We start from the raw sequence: 16,172 nt of genomic DNA, 5'->3' as shown, positions 1-16,172 counted from the left end.
CAGTGAGCCATGCGGGCCCAGGGGTATTTATGTGATGGTATTCAGTGAACAAATGTTCCGGAGCGATTGTGTGCACTCGCACTCCAATGCAACTACAAGCACTCTAATTTGATGATGGTGTAACGGCAGATTTCACTGGCCTAGCATTCCTTTCTTTATCTGGGAGAGTAAGCCATGTGCGCACGGCGGTATTTATCCGATAGCGTTCAGATATATGTTTTGGAGTGATTGTACACACGCCCTCAAGGCAGCTGCGAGCGCTTCGATTGGAAGATGATGTGACCGAGGATTTCACTGGCCTAGGGATCTAGGGAGGACAGAAAGGCTAAATGCGGACACCTGTGCTATTCTAGTGTGCTCTGATGTGTGCTCACCAAAAAGATGTAGCCTTCTGACCTGTAGCTCATGCTATGATAACGATATACTGCACTCCGTGCTCCAGCCAGTACGAGTACCTCTTGTTCTATGTAAATAAGCTTCACTTTCCAATGTAAATGAGCACTCTTCCGTTCCTAATCCTTTCAACCTTGTACTCTTCACTAAAGGAGCAATCCTTGTGAAGAGAACTCGCATGATGACATGGGCCTGCTTGGCCTCAGTACGAGTCCCCTCTGTGACATCCCACTTATGTGATCGGTATGACGAGGTCAGAGGAATTCAGGTGAGAAAAGGGTACTTGGCAACTCACTAATCGGTGTCATCAGCCCTTCTTTTTTTTCTTGTAAAGCTTTTATGAACTCCTCTCTGTATGTAACCTGCATGTGTGAGTGATCATAGCTCCCAGACCCCTTATTAATGTCAGTCTGCAAAACAGTAAAATTATCTTTGTTCATAATTGTCTTCTATGGCACAGAATTGCCAGCATATGGTGTCATATTTCATTTCATTTATTTTTCCCTTAAAGGCCCGAAGGCATTACATAAGGGGGGAGCAAAATCAAAGTCAAAGAGAAAAATTTTTTTTTTGACAAAAGAGAACAATAACAAAAAAAGAGTATGTAACAGTAAAATGTTCTTGTCACGCGTATACAATGCAAAGTAAAATTCACGGGATTGAAACACGAGAAAAAAAGAGAAAAAATATAGATATATATATATGAAACACTCAATGAATACACGAGAAAAATACAGTGAAAAAGGAATCACAAGCGAAAGAAGTAAAAATAGAAAATAATCAGCTGTTCAGAGTGCCGAATTGAATATGACAGGAACCTTTTGCCCTCATGAAAAATGGTCATTTAGTTTATCCCGGAATGTTTTGCGGTTAGTGCATGATGCGATGGTATTTGGCAGGCCATTCCATAGTGCGATCGCGTCCGGAAGAAATTATGACTTTAAAGCTAAGGTGCGACAGTTGCCAGTTGACAGTTGATGTGGTGTAATATTTCTAAATATTTGTCATGTAAATTAATAACAGCAGTGGTACAAACACTCAAGCTTGTGGTACACCCGGAGTCACTTCGACTTCTTTAGCATGGCAGGTGTGCATAATGACCCTCTGAACCCTAGGTGTAAATATTCTTTAATCCATGCAGTTACTTAAATTTATATGTTATACAATTGCATTTTTTTTTGTCAGGGGGACAGAGTAAAAGGCGTTTTTAAGATTGCATAACAGTTCAGTGAAGTGAGAAACATTTAAGCAATGCATTTGCTAAATCGTGCGAGTGCAGTGAATTGTGTTATGCAGGAATAGCCTTGCAAAAGCCATTGTGTACGATATTGAGTAAAATATATCTGTTCAAGTGATCGATAACAGAAAAAAAGATGTGTTCAAGAGTCCCCTACATGTGGCACTTGTTAATAAAACTTCGGGGTAATTCGTAACAATGCTACAGCAGTTAGATTTTAACAGCAGCACATAATTTGCGATTTTCCAGTCTTGAGGTGAGGCTATTTCTCCTAGCGACCTTGTCAAAATAGATATTTTTTCTCTGAGAATGCACTTGAACGACACTTTTTGTGTCGTCAAGCCTGCAGCTGTTACTCGCTTAACGTTGCTGAGTAGTTTTGGTGGATTACAGTGATAAGGAGCCTGTGTTTCGTGGGTTTGCTATCCATTTCACAATACCAAGGATGAAAGTTGCCATATTGTGTGCATACTTGAACACCAAGTGTAAAAAAATATTGAAGCAAGCAGCTTTCGCGAGATTGTTGTCTATTTACAGTCTTGATCAAGGAGTGCAATCAATGACATGCTCTCAACTGTTGCCTTAAATGTACGCCCATAAAGCTTTTGGATTCTATTTTATGCATTGGTAGCATGTGTCCAAGAACATGTTCTTCGCTTTTATTAGTGCATCCTGCATTGAAGTTCCTGGGATTATAATGTGTCCTTAAAGGGAAACTAAAGCAAACCATAAAACAGTTGAGACAATGCATTGTTTGAGAACCCTGCAGGCAGTCATTTCAAGATAATAGTTTGATTATTAGATGAGTAAATGAAACATGATTTTGGCTTCTAGTGCGAAGTGAAACACGGACACAAAAAAGAGCAGACAGGACGAGCGCTAACTCTCAACAAAATTTTTATTAAAACGAAGAACACACCCTGTCTGCTCCTTTCTGTGTCAGTGTTTCACTTCGCGCTAGAAGCCAAAATCATGTTACCGTACCAACTCGCCCAACTGTCTATCCTTTTGAGTAAATGAAAGTCGAAGTATCAGTATTTGAAGCAGCAGAAGCTTGATGTGGGCGAGTTGGTTATGCATATTTGATGAAAAGAGCGCTACGAAGGCGCGGACGAAAGAACATGTCTGTCATACATGTTGTTCTTTCGTCCGCGTCTTCGTAGCGCTCTTTTCATCAAACAGTATTTGAATTTTGCGCCGGAACCCCGACGCCGGTATGTCAGTGAGACGTCAGGGATTCCAAAGTATGTTTTCGCTTTACGGCCGCGTTGGCCAATTAAAGGTTCCCGAAACTTGCAATGTTTAATGCTTTGCTCCTTTAGAACACAATGTGGTCAATCTGTTTCGCTATATAATTAAGTAGGCTGTAGAAGATGCCATCAAAATTCATGACGTCACAGCGACCAGCGGCGAGAACTTCATTAGGGCGTCACCACCTGTCTTTCATTTTTGCACTTTTTCTGATTTACCAAGTGCCTTATTGTGGTTAGAATGGTGTTTTTGGTGTCATAGAAAGGTAATTTACCGGTACAGAAGAAATCATTTTTCTCTTTAGTGTCCCTTTATGTATGCCAAAACTTTCTCATGATGAGCCATAGCTTCACAGGAGCACTTTCAGTGATCAAGGTGTTGATATTTTCCACCAACGTGCGCTTTGAGCTGTTACAACCAATTGCTTACGTTACCATGGCAATACGTCGAAAGGTGGAGGGTAACAAACTGCAAATGGTGTCGGTTGAAGCCTTAGCCAAGCCTTGGCCTATGTGTTCTCTGTCTCCCTGCCAAGCAGAGGGCTGTGGGCCCTCGCGAAAATTATAGGAGTTTACCTCGGCTTATCTTGTTGCAGACTCATTCAGTAGTATGGATCATACTTTCAACTAGAAAAAGATAGGCCCCAAGAAGGGGTTCAACGAAAGAAACTTCAGAAGGAAAAACATGATTTATTAAAAAATTCCTAGTGAATAATTGCATTGACAATTCACCAATCCCCACAATACCTGTTATTGCCATTGCACAGTGCATTAGGCGTGTGATCAACACTGATTACAAAGCCAGCATCAGGGTCCATGCTTTTCCAAGCACAGAACCTGAAAGACAATCCAAAAACCTCCGGAAACGGAATGTAATCACAGATAAGACAGAGGCAATTACAGTGTACTGCAGTATAAATGCTATCCAAGGCCTTCTCTCATTAAAATATATTACACAACAAAGGTATTGTAGATGACCAGCATGACGAAGCGGTTACTGCCACTTGGCACCTAATAGTGAAAAAGGAAGGCAAAGATGTAAGTGCCCTACACCTAGTCCTCACATATAACCGAGTATCTCTGCCTGAGAAAGGCCGTGTAGCTTTTCACAGTGTTCCAGTCATAGTGTACATTTCAGACACAAGAAGATGCTTCAAGTGCCAGTGGTATTGTCATTGTTCACTAACTGTTCATGGGAATCATGCACCTGCAAAAGTGTAGTGAAGGTGAACACATCTGGAACAACTGTGCAAACACATTCACTATGTGCCGCAACTGTAGTGGTTCAGGCACTGCCTCCTCTCAGTTACTTATTATTTTCAAAAAAGAAAGATAATCCAGCTAAAGGTTCAAGAAAACACATTTTCCCAAAAGTGTGCAACATGCCAAGTTTTCAAATATGAACTATGCCATGCAGTTTTGCAGGGCTGCAGGGCAACCCGTAGGAGTGTCTGCATCAGCAGGCGTTTGGTGAGTTGCGCTACTATGTACCCGAGCACATGACTGTTTGACTCTCCCGCTTGTAGCTAGCTGTGTGTGGGTTGGCTGTGTCCGGGGAAAACGGGACCCTGGGGGTTGAGCCGATGCTGAGCGTATGGACCTCTAAGGCCCCTCGGCGGAGGCAACACACCTGTTTGGCGTTGGCTTCACGTAGACGGCACCTCCGGATTGACCGTCCTGGAGTATGTATGCAGTTGCCTTTTCCTGTCCTCGTGTTCAACCCTTTTCTTTCGCTCTCACCTTTTCACCTTTCCTGTCTTGTTTTCACTTCTCAATTCTGAATTTCTCAGCGGCAAGGGTTAACCTCGTGTAGTTATGCAACCTTGGGTATATTAGGTTATAGCGGCGATGCATGGCTGGTATCTGCAGGTATTCTTCCAACTTTGTTGGGCTCGGTGGTGGGTGGCTGCCGTTGCAGCTGAATTTTCCAATTTTATATGGCAAATGCTTTTCCACCACTACGTGATCGCTCCCTGAAGAGGAGACGCATTGATAAAACATTCAGTATTTTTATGCAACCAAAAGTCTTTTCCCCAAGTACCATGTGGTTCACAGTCAGTATGAAACTAAGACAGTACGAATGATCTCACCATTTCCTGTAGCCAAATCTCTTACTGATGCAGTAAGTCCAAGTTATAAAGTAGCGAAGGTGGGAACCGGCAGTCTTCTCGATGTTCACAACAAACCACAGTACGACATGCTCTCAAAACTCGTAGTGCTCAGAGACATTCCAGTTTCAGTAGGCCCACATAGGTCAGTGAACACAGTGCACTGTGCCATCTTGGAAGATGACCTTGTTGAACTTAGCTAAAGTGAACTACTAGAGGAATGGCAAGAACAGAACATTGTCAATGTGCAAAGAATAAAAATAAGGCGATATGACAAGCAAAAACGAACAAGGCGCATAGTCATTTCTTTGGGAACCAGCAACCTTCCTGAATCAATCGAAACCAGTTACTGTAAGCTTCATGTCAGGCCATACATCCCAAATCCGTGTCGCTGCTTCAAGTGTTAGAGTTTTGGGCGTGTGTCGCAAAATTGCTGAGGACGTGCTGTTTGTGCTGAGTGTAGCTGCAGTGACCACTCTTTTGACGTCTGCCCTTCAGCAACCCACTGTGCCAACTGTGAAGGAGACCACCCTGTCTACTCCCGATCCTGCGCCACTGGAAAAAAGAAAAACAAATAATGGAACTGAAGGTTAGTCTAAATCAATGTTTCCCAGAGGCACGTTAGTGTTCCCATTCAATCAGTCAAGTCCTTTCTACACCGATTTGGAACACCGGGGGGCTGGGCCACGTCATTTGTTGGCTTCTAAAGTAGCACAAAGTTCGACAGCGGTCATGCCACCAGCGCCCTACTTGCCCCCCCCCCCTCTCTGGCTGTAGTAGGTAGTGTTGTTCTGGCCCCTGCCAAGGAGCACCAGCAAACCCCCAGGCCTGCCAGACCCAGGGCCGCTGCCCATGCAGTTAGGCTGTAAAACCCCCTTAACATGCCTGATAAACAGGCACTATCCACCGCCTCAGATGAGGTGATGGATACGAGCACAACGGCGGTCTCAGACGCCCAAGGAACGGCAACACTCAAGCGCCAAGAACAAAAAAAAATGCTATATCACAGGTTCTGGAAAGGTCTTATGAGCTAACTTAATCTATATCTCTTAGACACACAGCACGACACAGATATAACATTGATGCACAAATAATGCATTGGAATGTCCGGGTTTTACCGCACAATCAAGATGACATTAACCCATTCGCGGGGTGCCTGCCGTGCGCATATGCGGGCCATCCGTGCCTCGCATTTTCTCACTGAAAGCCCCAGCGCGTCATGAGCGCCTAAGCAAACTATTTGATGGACACTGATAAAGATACATTCATCAACATTTAAGAAATATTCACACTTTATTTTGTGAAGTTTTTACAAGTCAGAGGCGTTTCACCGTGTGAAAAATCTGAAAACACTGAGGCATGTGCAAAGCAGCACCCCTCTTTTCGCTCTCCCATTTGCATTCAGTTTTCTTTCCTTTAGCCTTCACACCTGGGATTGCCTTCTGGCTAGTCATCGCTGCCGCTATCGAAGAGGATATCCAATATCTCGCGATCAGAGAGGGCATGCCATCCACTGGGTGCCAGAGATCATTAAAACAAAAGAAAACATATACAAGTTCGTTCAGAAGACACAACTCGGTACTGCCATCAATCAGTAATATATCCAAGCATCTTCACACTAGGTGATAAGTGCTCTTGTCTATCAACAGCAACAGCTTTATGTTGATAGCTGTTTATCAACAGCTATCAACAGTTGCGGTCCAGGAGGTGTTCTTTTATAAGCTGGTCACAATTGCCTCCCTATACACCCCTCCGAACTGCCATCTTTCAAAAACAAAATTTCATAGCTATATCTATGACATGCTTGAACCCTATATTGTCGTAAGAGATTTTAATGCACGCCACACTCTTTGGAGAGGTTGTCGTAATGCCAGAGGGTGCTTAGTAGAAGACCTCCTTTTCTCTACAGATGCTTGCTTGCTAAAAGGGAAAGAGCCTACATTCTACTGTCGCAAACAAAACATTCTCATCTATCGATTTAAGCATCGCATCGAGTATATTCTTGCCGCATCTTTAGTGGGGTGGATTATGTATCACTACGGGAGTGACCATTTCCCCATTGTCACGAAACTAACAAAAGGTGATGAGTGCTTTCTACATGTTCCCTGGTGGGTTGTTGATTGTACCGACTACAACGGTACAGGCAGCTTGCGCATTTGACCTGGAATGACATCTGTACACTCTATCGATGATGCAGTGGCATATTTCACGGCGTTTGTGGTGGTTGGGGTGTCAGTAGGAATCCCCGAAACAAATGGATTGCGCTGTAAGCGACATGTTCTCTGCTGGAACGACCAGTGTAAGGAAGCGCATAGAAATCAAATTAATGCTTAGAGCCATCTTCGAGACTCTCCAACTACAGAGAATCTGATCGTTGTCAAGAAAATAGTCTTAGAGGAGAGGGACATGCCGTCGTGCCAAAGGGGAAGGTGCAAAAATAATTTCCACCATTAATTCTGATACTGATGAAAGAATAGCCTGGAACAGAGTGAACAAAATCAAAGGTCGGCAGACTCATCCGCTACCATTAGTGAACACACAGGGAAATAATCGTGGGGATCAAGCTGATTCTCCAGTGGCACATGTTGAGCACATTTCTAGCTCATCCCATTATTCAGATACATTCCTGAGGTACCACCAAAAGTGGAGCAACTACCTCTGAATAGGAAAGGGAAAAGAAGTGAATCTTGCAACCATCTTTAACATGGCAGAATTTCAGGCTGCACTAAATTGTTGCAATAAGTCGGCTGCTGGAAACGATCGAATAGTTTGAGGTGATTGAACACCTACACCTCAAAGCGCACGAAACACTTCTATATTTTAACGCCATATTCTTTGCCAGCTACATTGCGTCCACCTGGAAGCAAGCAGTCATAGTTCCTGTTGTTGAAAAAGACAAGGACCCGTCTTTGGTCAGCAGCTATCGGCCTATGCAAGCTTTTGAAAAAATTACTAACGAGCGCCTGATCCATCTGCTTGAAAGCAACAAAACACTATGTCCCTTGCAGTGCAGCTTCAGGGAACGTAGATCCACAACAGGTAGTCTTGTTTGCATCGACACAAATATCCGTGTTGCCTTTGTGCATAGTTTTTCATGTCGGTATTTTTAGACATGGAGAAAGGATATGGCACTACTTGGTGTTTCGGAACCCTTCATGACCTGGCTGGAATGGGCGTCCAAGGCAATTTGCTAAACTTGCAAAAGGATAGACAGGAAAGCCTCTATAATTTCCCCACGAGGGAAATTATAGAGGCTTTCCACATAAAAAGATTAGGAGACACTTGTGTCAGTCATGCTTCGTTGTCTCTGTTAGATTGCGAATTCCAGTACCTTCGCAATACGTGTACTAATCTGAAATAATTTTTGTTCTTTGACTTCCATACCCACTGACATGTTTAACTGATGCTTTTACATTGTCATTTTCTGATGCTACGGTTTTTGCAATCACCTATATATATGTGTTCTTCGTTTCAATAAAAATTTAGTTGAGAGTTAGCGCTCGTCCTGTCTGCTCCTTTCTGTGTCTGTGTTTCACTTCGCGCTAGAAGCCAATATCTTGCTAAACTTGATTCGAAGTTCTCTCTCCAACCACACATTTCATGTTCGGGTTGGTAACGACCTGCCTCGTCCATTTACTCGGGAAACTTGTATGCCACGAGGTGGAGTGCTGAGCTGTAGTTTATTTGTTGTAAAAATGAACTCGCTCTAGACCATCATACCACGTACAATGTTGTACGTGGATGATATCCAAATAGGTTACAAATTATGTAATTTTACTACCTGCAAGCGAGAAGTGCAGCTTGGCTTGAATAAATTGTCTAAGTAGGCGGACGGGAACGGTTTTAAACTAAACCCTCAAAAAATCTATGTGCATTCTCTTCACAAATGAGAAGTGTAAAACCGGGCCCCGTTAATGATCTTAATAGAGAACGGCTATCTGTGAGCCATGAGCATAAATTTTTAGGCCTCATTTTAAATTTTAAATTAGCTTTTATCGCACAATTAAATTATTCGAAAATGAAGTGCCTGAAGACAATAAATCTACTCAAGCTCTTGTCCTGCACATCTTGGGGAAGTCAGAAGATTCGTCTTGAGCTTGTACGAAAGTCTTATACAGTCAGGCCTTGACTATGAAGCCATTGTCTATAACTATGCCGAACCTAGTGCTTTGAAGTTTGTGGATTCCGTCCACCAGTTGGGTATCTGTCTTGCTACAGGTGCATTCAGGAGTAGTCCTGTAGAAAGCCTGTACGTTGAATTCAACAAATCGTCTCTACATCTCCAAAGGATATATTTAAGTTTCCGCTATCCCCTTAAGGTGAAATGAGATTTCCATCATCCATGCCATTCAGTTATTCACGACCTGTCCACGGCTAGGCTGTTCTGTAACCACCCAACCACTAGGCCACCTCTGACCCTCCAGTTGGAAGCACTGTCCGAAGAAACGGGTGCCTCGCTTCTAGAGAACGTCTTAATGGCTCCTACGTGGCTTCTACCACCATGGGAGTGTCAGAATATCCAGTGTGACGTCTCTTTCATAGAAACATCAAAACGAGCACCTCAAGCACACATACATTCACATTTTCTTGAGCGTCGGGAGAAGTATTCCTGTGCTGAACTTTACACAGAAGCAGTTGTGTTGCAACATATTTCTATGTCCCCTTGTGGTGTTGCTTACGTAGCAGTAGGACCATCGTTTTTAATGTCTAATAAATTGAATCCACATACATGTATTTTTACACTGAAGCATATACAATACTCTTTGCAGTTAAACACATCCAGCAAACGAATATCGCTAGGGCCAAGGCGTAGCGGTTTGGGGCGAGTTGGTATGTCGTGACTTTTTTAAGCTTGTAGCACAGCTCAGAATGAGCAAAAAACGAAGGTGGAAGGGGTAATGAAAAGGAATGGAGAACAGGGTGAGCGCTCACCCTGGCGCTGACCCTGTTCTCCGTTCCTTTTCATTACCCCTTCCACCTTCCTTTCTTGCTCGTTCTGAGCTGCGCTACAATCCTAAAAAAACTCACTAGGGCCGTTGTGTTCTCTTATTCATTGTGTAGTCTGAGCCCTAGTGAACCTACGAAAGCATAAAAAATGAACCATATACATTACTATGCTCAGCCTTTAGTGGTAAACAACTCATCAGCCTAAGCTGGGTACCTTGCCAGAGTGGTAGAAAAGGCCAATGAAGCTGCTGACGGGAATGCTACCTCAGCAGCTCTTAGCGACACCTACACAAACATACCCATCCCAGCCTCAGATCTTAAACCACACTTATGTCATAAGCTGAAGATGCACTGGCAGAAAGTGGAATACTCGGGTATCCAATCAACTGGACTTAATCAAACCTGCATTAGGCCACTGGATATCGGGAAAAAAACATCATGATACAATGAAGTGCTGCTTTGTCGATTAAGAATAGGTCATACATATGGCACCCACTCTTACTTATTGACTGGAGGGGGATCCACCTACATGTCAATGGTGCAGCAAAAGCCTTAGTTTTCCATGCCCTCGTCCGGTGCAGACAAATATAAACTGAGCATAAGAAGTAATTTCCCTCTGCATATCGTCAACATATTTCGCTTCACCTAGCATTTTTTCTTGCTCACAAACCGCTTTTTAACCTGAAAACAGTTTGTGTGTTTTAGATTATGTTAGTATCTTGGAAATAATTTGGCCACTGTGTGTAGCACAGCCTTGCCTTTGAGGCTGTAGCTGCAATGAGATCAGTTGTTACAGCACGCGCCTCTCAGTTCTTCAAGAGCTTTGTGAAGGCAGTAGTGCCTGTATTGATATTGTTATATCGCTTCTTTGTAGTGAAATCTTTATGCTGTTTTATCATGAGTCATGATCATTTTGTTGCTTACATATTTTACACTCTATACAGTGACCCAATCCTATGCCTCTTTACAGCCACATTACATCTACATTTTCAACTCAATTCAATATATAGAAAATTCACAGCATACGTCCTGGCGCTCTTTGGCCATAGCTGGCCCTTGCGCCATTAAACACCACACACCATCATCAGGGTTGTGGGGCAGCATCTGCGGTCGACAGGATGACAATACAACCTTGCTGACCGGGGCCAACGCTCCAATTCCAGTAAGCCTGCCACAGATGCATGGCTTGGAACAATGAAAATTCCACGGAAGCTGTTCTGGAAGGACCGTGCCACCTCCTCCAGCACTAAAACAGAGCTCACTGAGGTGCGCTCTCTTGACTCCTTATCGAACCCCATGTTCTCCCTTGTAGAGACGATGCAAAGCTCATCTATCATTACACTAAAATAGGTCAGGGAGGAATTGTCCGCCTTTGACTCGCCTTCAGTTCTTTGCTAGAGCCTGTTGTGGTACGTCTGACTTATCCTCCTGAGCACCGAGAGAACAGCATCCTCCGGAGAGTGTAAAGAAAGATTGGCAGCGATTAACTCCTCCAGATAACTCTGCTGCTAAGTTTGAGTGCCACACATGCACAGCACTTGCTTTTAATTCTCTTATACTTTTTGGTGGCAACACGAATATCACAATAGGATGTTGGTAGTCAGAGGTACTTTGTCTTCAAGAGACTCACCTTGTCCTGAAACATACAAATTTCTTAAAATCAATGACACATGCCCATCAGACAGGTGGAGTGGCAGTTACTGTAGAAAGTTCCATCACATGTTAACATGTGAACCTCCATACGTCACTTCAAGCTGTAGTAGTTTGAGCAATTGTTTATATTAAGGTGAAAATAGAGTGGTATTCATACATACCACCAGATTACCTACTTGGAGGCTGTCTTTATAGTCAGGTTCACTGGCTTCCTTCGCAATGCGTTCTTGCCAGATGTCTAAACACTTGCACTCATTGTGGGTTGGGTGACCATGCGATACTAAAGGCAAAGTTATTGAGCATTTTGAAATGTCCTCTGGTTCAAGTATATTTAATACAAACAAGCCCACTTTTGCATTCGCTGCAATTGCTAAACAGACCATTTCACTGCCCCGCAGTCTAAATGCTATCCAAGGTCTTCTCTTGGGGAGCAATTTGTTTAACGACAAGGACACAGACATGCTAGAAACGCAGCATGGCCAAGTGGATACTGCTGTTTTGTGCACAACGATAAAAAGCCAAGAGAAATGTGAATACGACACCTAGGCCTTACATTTAACCGAATATGTCTGTCCACAAAAGATACTGGCTTTCCTCAGCATTCAGTGGCACTGGACATTTCAAACCCAAGATACTCCAAATACCAACAGTCTTGGAAAATCGCATGTGCGCTAAATGCAGTGAACATGAATTCAACTCAGACGATTGTGCGAATGCATTTGTGAAGGGCCTTAACTTGCAGTGGTGCTGATGATGACTGCCCTCGTGTGTGTGTCATTTTCAGAAGAAGAGATAATCTAGGTACAAGTGTGAGAAAAGATATATTTCTCCAAACTATGCACAGGGCACATACTGTGTTCAGGCATTAATTGTGCCGATGCAGCTCGCAGGGTTGCGAGGCGAAATTGTGGTTTCCACAGGATGACAGTAGAGCCTTGCTGACCTGGGCCTATCTTCCACACACCATAAGCTCCACCGCAGATACGTGGTTTGGAACAGTGAAAATTTCACTGTAGTGGGTGGATTGTAGTGGAGGGTCCACCAATCTCCTCCTCCAGCGCCGAACATTTCCAGTGCTCTGCCCAAGTACACGAAGGTAAGCTGTCTTGACTCATGCCAAACTCCAAAACGCCTCTTACAGAAATGAGGTAAAGATCATTTAGCATTACCTATTGAAGTAGTAGCTGGCCCATCCGCTTTAGCACCAAGAGTACAGCATGTTTCTGAGCGTGCCAAAAAAAAAAAAGACTATGATTAACTGCTCCAAATAAGCCTGTCATTTAGTTTGACTACCACCCACACATAATTTTTTTATATCTCTTCTAGGTTTCAGTGGCAATGCAAGAAGCACTATAAGATCTTAGATGTCTCTTATGAAATACTGACAACATTGAAGTGCTTTTATTCCACATTTCTCAGATGAAATGGCAATTGCAACATGGGAGTATTCATATGCCACTTGAAGCTGTTGCCATACGGGTGATTTTATTTAACAAGACAATAACAGTGTGTTCTTTATATACACTACCAGACCACCAAGTTAGAGGCGATATTGAAAATCTGGTTCATCTTAGTCCTTCCTCGTACATTCTTGTTGGAGACATATATGCACTTGCAAATCACTGTCGGGCAGGTCAGCATGTGATGTTATTGGCAAAGTTATTAAGAATCTTCAGACGTCCTCTGTGGCAAGTTCATTTAATACAAAGTTGCTTACTTTTTGTAGCATTACACATAACAGTAATTTTTCATAAGACGTCACAGTCTCTGCATCTGCACTTCTTTGCCTGCATTGGCAAATGATTAGATAGGCTATTTGGAAGTGATAATTTTCAGTGTTACTTGAGGCAACTGAAGAATACAGATGTCCTTTATGTTTGAAGTGATGGAATCTACGTGTTCCAAACTGGCATTAATTCAAGGAGCTTTCCACCCGGACAGCTGCATGAACACTACTCAACATAGATGAAATGACATACCATAGACGACGCTGCATGTAAAATCATGCCTCAATCATCAAGACCTCGAGTCAACCCAAAGCCTTTGTAAGGTGACGAATGCAAACTAGCATCAGCTAAAGTAGAAGGCCTGGCTTTTATTTTTAATGCTCCCAGCATTTAAAAACCTAATAGCTTTTAAACGAGGCAAAGCAACAGGTGTCTCAGACAGCAAACAGGAATAATTGGTTAAGGTGCATTTTGTCAATAAAGTCGCACATATTCTAGAAGCTCTATAACAGGGTGTGCAGGTTAAAAATGCTGGCCACCTAACCCTTGTATGTGTCACGGGCATTACAATACAATGTCACAGGCAAGGGGATACACTTGGCGTCCATTTTGAGTGAACATGTAGTTTTCAACACTATTGAAAAAAGCTTCTTGCATATGAATGTGATTGCTCTCTAGATGTCATCACCATTTAATGAAGCATATTTTCTGATAGGTTATTGAAGCCTGAAAAGAGTTGCAGAAATGTTGGATTAATTGCCAGTCTGAAAGAAGTTTCTACAAAAACAGTCTGCATACCTTGCTGCGTGTGGGCAGGGAAACTTGTGATAGCGATGGTCTGTACAGCTGCACTTTCAAAGTGTAGGTTGCTGTGTTTCAGTCAATATGAGTATGAAATCAAAGTCACTGCCAGCCACAGACGACATGGGACACTGACAGGGGCTGCCTAGTTAACCTGTCTCTTAGATTATAATGTGACTATATGAGAAAATGTAATTCTGTTACGCGAAAATTGAGACCCCTTTTCCAGCGTTTCTACAATTCATAGAATGCCAACGGCGTCCGCCATTTGCACGCACCGGTGCAGGAGTCCACGTAGCGGCACACTCACCTCCTTGATACACTTATAGATGGCGTTTGCCTGCGCCAATTTTTAAAGCCCCTTAAAACTTCGTAAAGTAACGACACTCTTCTCCTCCGTCTTCACTCCTCCTTGTCCTTCCTCCCTCCCTCCTCGATCATGGCACCACCTACACCGCTCGAGCATAGCAGACGGCCTTTCGCACAGTTGACTGCATGCATCTCAAGGCAGTGCGCTTTAAGCGTTGGCATCGGCTTCTAGCTCCGAGTAACTTCATGTACAGCATAGCATAACAGAACTAGCCTGAAATCACGGGCTCGTGGCGCTGAAGTATTTCCATCTCGGCTTTTAATGCAATGGCGTTAAGGGCACCGTGCCACAGAAAATCCGGCATCAAACATTGTTTCGGCAAAAAGATTCTCGAACCGCACATACCTAGGCCCTCCATGTTGCCCATGGCAGCTACTCAACTAAGTGAATTTCTCAAGCTAAAAGACAGAAAAATCATAAAGCACGGCTTACACACAATGTATAGACATAGTAGCGTCGGATTGTACTTTGACTACACTTGAAAAGATAATTCTCTTATGCGAAAATTCAAAGAAAACCCCTTTTAGGCGTTTCTGCCATTCATAGACCGGCCACAGTGTCTGTCATGTGCACGTGAAGGTGCGGCTGGCTTCGCTTAATTTGTACAGCTCACATGAAGATGTCATCGTCACACGATACGGTATCATTCGTCACAGACTCCTAAATTCATCAAAATCTGCTTGTTATGTCATTAGAGCTCGTCCCTGCCTTTTTTTTGCATTGTCCTCGTGTCTCCGTGCAAACTTCTTCAGTATTCATTAAAATGAATTTTTTTCTCATTCAAATTTACTTTCTTCGTTTTCCCGATAATATACATAATTCTGCACACCCTTTACATGTAAAAAAATTCTGTTGGTGACTGTACTTATTTGCATAAGAAGTCCAGTTTCAGTTCAACGAGTTTTAATATAATGAGGCAAATTGCAAATTTTGCCGGCTTCATTATGTTGAGGTTTAAATATCTTTCCAAAGGTTGCACAAGGCACATACAGTTTTCAGGCATTAACTGTGCCTATGCATCTCACAGGGTTGCGAGGCAGCATGTGCTGTCCACAGGAGGACAGTATAGCTTTGCTGACCTCACCCTATTCTCCACCGACGGTAAGCCCCACCGCATATGCATGGTTTGGAACAGTAAAAATTCCACAGGAACTGTAGTGGAGCGACCAGCCATCTCCTCCTCCAACTTGCCAAGCTCCCTGTGCTCTGCCAAAGCCTATGGAGGTAAGCTGTTTTGACTCATGCCAAACCACAAGACCCCTCTTGTACAGATGAGGTGAAGGTCACCTAGCATTACCTATTTAAGTATAGTTAAACCACGTTACTACAAACACCACATTAACAAAGTTTTCAGAAATTTCGTCCTTACTTCTTATAGTTTCGATGTATAAGTATTTTAGTACTCGAAACTTCAGAATACTGAACTTTTCAGAATTACGATCATTATTAAGTTTTCCTGTGAGGTTAACAATGCCTCAGTACCATGAGCTAATATTTAAAAATTTGAGGTTTCTTGATTCATAATAATGGAAGAGGGAATAGTCCAGAGGAGTTTGACATCCCACAAGTAAAGCCGGAAGAAGTAAAGAAAGCTTTCGGAGCTTTACAAAGAAGGAAGGCAGCTGGGGTGGATCAGGTAACAGCAGATTTGTTGAAGTATGGTGGGCAGATTTTTCCAGCAAAACT

General features: G+C 43.0%; 1 long non-coding RNA gene across 2 annotated transcripts in view; it reads left to right on the top strand.

The window, feature by feature from the left end:
* LOC135910233 (uncharacterized) overlaps window positions 1–16,172 on the top strand; it is a 34,790-nt gene that overhangs the window by 2,783 nt on the left and 15,835 nt on the right. Inside the window, exons 2-3 of one of the 2 annotated variants that reach the window (XR_011509208.1) lie at window positions 546–661; window positions 5,487–5,577. This is a non-coding gene — a long non-coding RNA (uncharacterized lncRNA). The remainder of the gene's footprint in view (window positions 1–545; window positions 662–5,486; window positions 5,578–16,172) is intronic. The other variant, XR_011509207.1, reaches the window with a different exon arrangement.

The sequence above is a fragment of the Dermacentor albipictus genome, chromosome 10 (genome assembly GCF_038994185.2).
Source record: "Dermacentor albipictus isolate Rhodes 1998 colony chromosome 10, USDA_Dalb.pri_finalv2, whole genome shotgun sequence".
NCBI classification, from domain to species: Eukaryota; Metazoa; Arthropoda; class Arachnida; order Ixodida; family Ixodidae; genus Dermacentor; species Dermacentor albipictus.
Note: the sequence above shows the minus strand (reverse complement) of the source record. Positions and strands in the feature narration are given on the sequence as shown.